The sequence below is a fragment of the Marmota monax genome, unplaced genomic scaffold, assembly GCF_021218885.2.
Source record: "Marmota monax isolate L192 unplaced genomic scaffold, Marmota_monax_Labrador192_F-V1.1 WCK01_AAM20220418_F8-fsc00061, whole genome shotgun sequence".
NCBI lineage: Eukaryota > Metazoa > Chordata > Mammalia > Rodentia > Sciuridae > Marmota > Marmota monax.
This window is the reverse complement of record NW_026695230.1, coordinates 11,149,937-11,155,847: the sequence shown is the minus strand read 5'-3', so window position 1 is coordinate 11,155,847 and position 5,911 is coordinate 11,149,937.

Below are 5,911 nucleotides of genomic sequence, written 5' to 3'. Positions count from 1 at the left end.
TTCCCCGGTCTAAATTAGAATGCCACTAATTATGCTTTCTCCCTGACCTCTGGTCTTTTCCTTTGTAGTATTTATCACAGTTTGTGATTTTGATCACAATTTGAGAAAGACAGCTCCTTCTAATTTTAGTGAAAATTTTCCTTCTCCCCCCAAAAGGTTTACTAATGCCAGTAAGGTTTATTTTTTATTTTTAGCATTAGGAATTTTAGCCTGGTTAGCTTGTTATTTGGTGCATAAAACCAATTTCCACAAAACTTTCAAGAACTTTAAAGAAAATGTTAACTACTTTACAAACCACACAGATGATACAGCTTGCTTGGGGCATGGTTAAATGTCTAAAGGTCACTGGAAGGATATTGATTTTCATAGCTGGTCTGTTTGATCCTTTCCATTAAAGCTCTTACCAAGTGTTAAAACTATCACCTCAAAATCACTTAACTAAAGGGCATTCTCAGAGAATCACAAAAAAAGATGATCAAAAAGACAAAAATTGAGGGATAGCTGATGCTCATTTGTGATCTGGTCTAAAAATTTATACTTATTTTACTTCTTCCTCTAAATCCTCTCTATGCAAATTTTAAAAAGTACTAACTTCATAATTTTTTTGTTTGTAAACATTTAATTTATTACAGCCTGAAATTAAAAAGAACAAAAAATGTCTTCTAGTGGGTTAATGATTAAATCAGCCGTGATAAATCCGTAAAGCAGAATACTACTCACCAATAAACAGGATCAAACTTTTTTTTTTAACATGCAGAACCTTGGGTTAAATATCTTGGAAATTATGTTGAAAGAGAAAAGCCAATCTTAAGAGGATTTATCTAAATATAAATATGTGAACATATATTTGAAAGGATGTACATGTGCATCCTTTTGAGATATACATGCTACTATACAATTACATTTATTCAATATTCTTTAAATGACAATTACAGGGATGTTTGAAAGAATGTGTGGGATAAGAGTGTAATTATAGAGGGGTGGAAGAGGGGTGGGGTGGCAATGGAATAGTTCTGCATCTTAATTGCTGTGGTGATTACCAGGATCTAGCAGTGGGATTGCATAAAACTACACACACCAGCACACACACTCACAAAGTGCAGGTGAAACTGGTGAAATCTGAAAGAGGTCTGTGTCTTGTACCATTGTTGGTTTCTTGGTTTGGACATTGACTGTGCTAAAGACGAACAAATCCTTTTCCTAGTTAAAGGGATAAAGACAAATATTAATTAGTAATACACTGAAACAATCTGGAAGAGGCCAGCAGGAACTGAACCTAAGGTTAAGGTTTACATAGGTGACTAGGCTTTTTAAAGGGAAATAAAGGAGTATCGAGATGAGACCAGGGCAAAGGACAGGTAGCTGGTTATCAAAGAAAAGGAAATGGGTAGATAGCACTTCCCAATCAACTGAATATTAACAGCTTCCAGGGGAGGGAAAGGACCACCCACTGGACGTCTCTTTTCCTACCCTTAGGTCATGTGGGCATGAGAAGAAAGGAAACCTAAAATCTTTAAAGGGGCAAGACACCCCTACTCCCATGGGTACCAGCTCTGGATCTGGGTTCCTCTCTAGAGGAGTGTTTCTCTCTCTTTCTCTCTCAATCTCTCTCTCTCTCTCTGTGTGTGTGTGTGTGTGTGTGTGTGTGTTCTGTCCTTTAAATAAAACTTGTTTTCTTGCCTCAGCATTTCTCAGGTGTTTAATCTTCAACATAGCAGGAATGAGGACCCAGTCCTAATTTTTCAAGACCTGTATCAGAGGTAGGTGAGCCTGGCTTCAGAGTCAGAGAACTGAAAAATTCTCGAAAGTGTGAAGAGGTTGTATGTTCATGTGAAACCCATATTGATTTCTGACTTCATCTTTTTAAATCCTTTACCTCTGCCACAATCTATGTATAGTTATATAACTGCTTTTATTTTGTGCTCACTGTCATTTAGACAACTTACATTCTTGAGTAAAAGACCCGTAAATATCATTAGAGATATATCTAGAGTCAATTGAATAGAATTTGAAAAAGTGCAAAGTTGAATCAAGCAGAAAAATGGTTTATTGAGTCTATAGGGGATGAGGGAAAGTTCCCTTCACTGTCTCAAGATTCACTGAAATAAACCGACAAAGGCATTAAATAGGAGAAAAAGCATACTCATTTATTAATATGCAAAAGGGAAAAAGTAATAGCATAGGAGAAAAGAAACTAGTATGTGGTTACCCACCAGCCCAAATTATTCAGAAACTTACATATCTCATTTCTGTAGGGGAGGGGCAGTAGGAGAAATAGAGAAATTTGAGGGAAATAGTTGACGATTTTTTAGAGGAACTCAATGGCTCTAGAGAATATTTATTGGCCTGGGACAAAGTCCTGTTGGTATACAGAAGTCCTTTTGGTAAGATTAGTAAATGACTCTCTGAGGGGACCAAATAGAGGATAACAGTATGTGACAAAGTCTGTCCAGATTTGTTGACAGATGGCCTTTCTTTCTGTGATATGAGTTGAGTTAATGAAAACTCAGGAAAGGATCAAAGGTAATTGTTTCTTCTTTTGTGGGTCCAAACTTTAGGCAAATAAGGAAATTTTGTGGAGGAATAATTGGTGGTGGTGACCTAATCAAGATGTAATCTCACTGATCATTAAAAATCATGTTGAAGTTAGATCACTAGGTAGTTTTTGGCATTAACTCAGGAAGAGAATTTTGATATGGCCAGCACAAAAATTCTTCCATCCCCATGCTCACTTTTTAAATGTGAATGGTCTTTCTTATCTCTTACATTCATTAAAACAACAACTACAAAAATAGTGACAGAATTATTGCTTAGTGGAAATATGCAAGTATTGTCTAAGGATTCTGGAACTGATTAAAAAAAAAAAAAACAAAAACAAAACCCTGTCTATTCAGTTCCGTGATCAACTTACAACAACAATTAAATTTTTATGTTTAATAATTATTTAACACATTTATGATGTCTTAATTACTTTTATTATTAGTGATATTTATAAAGATAATTGACCTCAGAAGAAAAATGTCTTCTTAGAGTATCATGGATAAAAAATAAAAATATATTCATTTTTTTCAGAGAAGAATAAAGTGGGATGAATAAAATACTCTTAGGTATAAAATGTAATGTGTTAAGAGGAAATTCAAGGGAAAAAGAACTATATAACATTTTTGACAGTTAAAAAAGATCCTTCTGTTTTATTTTTTTAAAGAATGATGTCATCATCCAATTGCTATAGCATTTAAATTCCAAAGGCTGTATTTAAAAGAGCAATGGAATGGCTGAAGATGTCAATATTTGTAATATACTGGAAGCTAATACTTTACAACTATTTAAACTTAGGAGAAACATTTTGGATAGCACCTAGAAGTGTGAGTAAGCAAAACTGCAGGGAGCTGTGGATTTTGTACATTGTTTCAGTATAAACGGAAACTCACTTAATTCCAGTTTTCTAATATGAAATTGTAGATGTGAATATACCAAATTTACAGGGTATTGTGAGGGTTTGGTGAAATAATAAATGGAAAGGTCCTAGCATGAAATAAACTCTCAAGGAATCTTAGTTCTGGTACTTCTCATTTGTCAAATGAAGATTCCAAGTTGAATGGACCTGCCCAAGAAAGATGGAGGAAGGCCAGTCCAGCTCTGGGGAGAGGGAGGGGCTGTGGAAGCAGCACCTTGGGTCAGCAGCCCTGGGTAGGAGGTTAGGGTACAGACAGAGAATCCCAGAGACATGACTTACCTGAGTGCTGCTTACCTGGGCAGGACTGGAACAGGAAAATCCGTCATTTCTCCACATCTGAGTAGTGTCTATGTATCTTGTGCTGTGCTGACCCCATTTCAGTTTTTCAGTTATTTCCTATGAGAAAATTTAAAAATTTTAAAAAATATTTATAGGGGCTGGGATTGTGGCTCAGCGGTAGAGCGCTTGCCTAGCACGGGCAGGACCCAGGTTCGATTCTCAGCACCACATAAAAATAAAGGCATTGTATTGTGTCCATCTACAAAAAAGATTCCCCCCCCTCTCAAAAAAATTATATTTATATTGTAGTTGAGAAAACAGAGTCTATGGAAGGTTAAGTAATTTGTCTCAGGTGAGGCAAGCTAGTAAGTTTCTGAATTGGGCATCAAATCCAGATATGTATGTCCTCAAACCTGGTTCTGACTACATTCAAAACCATGTGAGATTGGTAACTCAGTTCTAGGTATGCATCTTCAGGTGGGATTGGAGGCTTTAAAAGCTTCAGGCCCAGGGGCCAGCACAACCAAGGAAGACTCATGCCATCCCCAGAGTGAGCCTTAGGTCAGAATCAGTGCTGGAATCTGGAGCTGAACCCCAGGGGTAGAGTAATGCCAATGGGTCCTCATCCTCTACCTTTCATCATTTCCTGGAAGGAGTAGTACCTTCTATCCTGGGTCAGGCTACTAGTGTTTTTTTTTAGCTCCATATACCCAAGGAAATCTAACAGGCAGCCTGTTTGTTGTAAGAAACAATTCTCTTGATAAGATCCCCTGACCCAAAGTGACATTCTTGTGAGAAGACTTGACTGATTGGGAAACCATCACAACACAGTGTAATAGGCTCAGTGTCATGGGCTAGTCCCGTGGGAGGGAGATGATAAAGGAGAGAGGCTTTCACACGCAGAGGAAGCCACTTTAAAAGGATGAGAATTGGGGAAAGATGACCTCGTCACATGATGAAGCACTAAAGGTAAATAAAAAAAGAAGTGATTATTATATAATACCTATTTAGGTGGACAGGATACCACTGGTTGTAGCAATCCAGATTCTGGCAGTAAAACTTGACTGATTTGTACCACACCCCACAAAGGTGGTATGTGTGGAAAGTTCTTCAGAAGTAAGAAGGCAGGGGTTATATTGTAGAGGAACTCAAATGCTGTGGTCTAGAGTGTAGACTTTGTCCAGTGCAGAGGGGAGCCATGGTATATCTTACAGAGCAGACGTCTCCCATGTTAATGTGAGCAGGGACTGGAAATGGACAGGAAGGGGTGAAACAGGAGGGCTAATGGACAGACTTGGATATAATCTAGCAAGAAACGATAAGGGTTTCATTTTCAATAATGGCAATAGGGTTGGAAAGGAGAAATGAAACTCCCTTAAGTATTGTCCTGCTTTAGAATAACCTACAGGTGCATATGAAAAGCAGTACAGACTTTTAGACCAACCAGAAATTTTGATGTGTAGGGCCCAGAAACCTACTTTTTATTGAGTATTGCAGAAGATGGTTATGTATATTAAAGTTGGAGAATGATAGGATTAGAAAAATGTTCACAAGGAGCATGGACTGTGGCTACTCATGGAGTGTGGTACAAATGAGTCAAGGTTCACTGCCAGAATCTGGGTGAGTGCAACCAGTGGTGTCTTATCCACCTAATTAGGTAAAAAGGGGGCCATGTCTTAGGTGAGGGCAGAGCCGGAGATGCACTGATTTATTGAAAAGGTGCTCTCAAGAGAAACCTGTAAGAAAATGAGGCAAGCAAGATGGGGCTGGGAGGAAGCCAAAATGAGAAGTGGACTCAGTTAAGTCTAGTCTAAGCCTGATCACAGGAGAGCTCTGCCTGGGTGTGAATGGCCCCCTGCAGTTTCCCCCACATAGACCCAAGGGAGCTGGGCTTTTTATACTGTATGAGTCAGTGGTTGATGGCTGCCCTTTGGGAGAAGGCTGACCTTTTAGGTATCTCTGGGCAAGGTGTCGGCCCTTAGCTGAAAGCATTTTTTCTGGAGAAGGATGCAGCTGTGAGTGACCAGAGCCAATATTGATAGCTGCTGATGAGAGGAAGAGGGCAGAGCGCTAAAGGTAAATACTCTGGAGGACAGAAAATGATTTTTTATATAATATAATTGTTGAATAAAAAGAGAACGATCTGGATCGAAACAAGTCATACTGATAAAAATG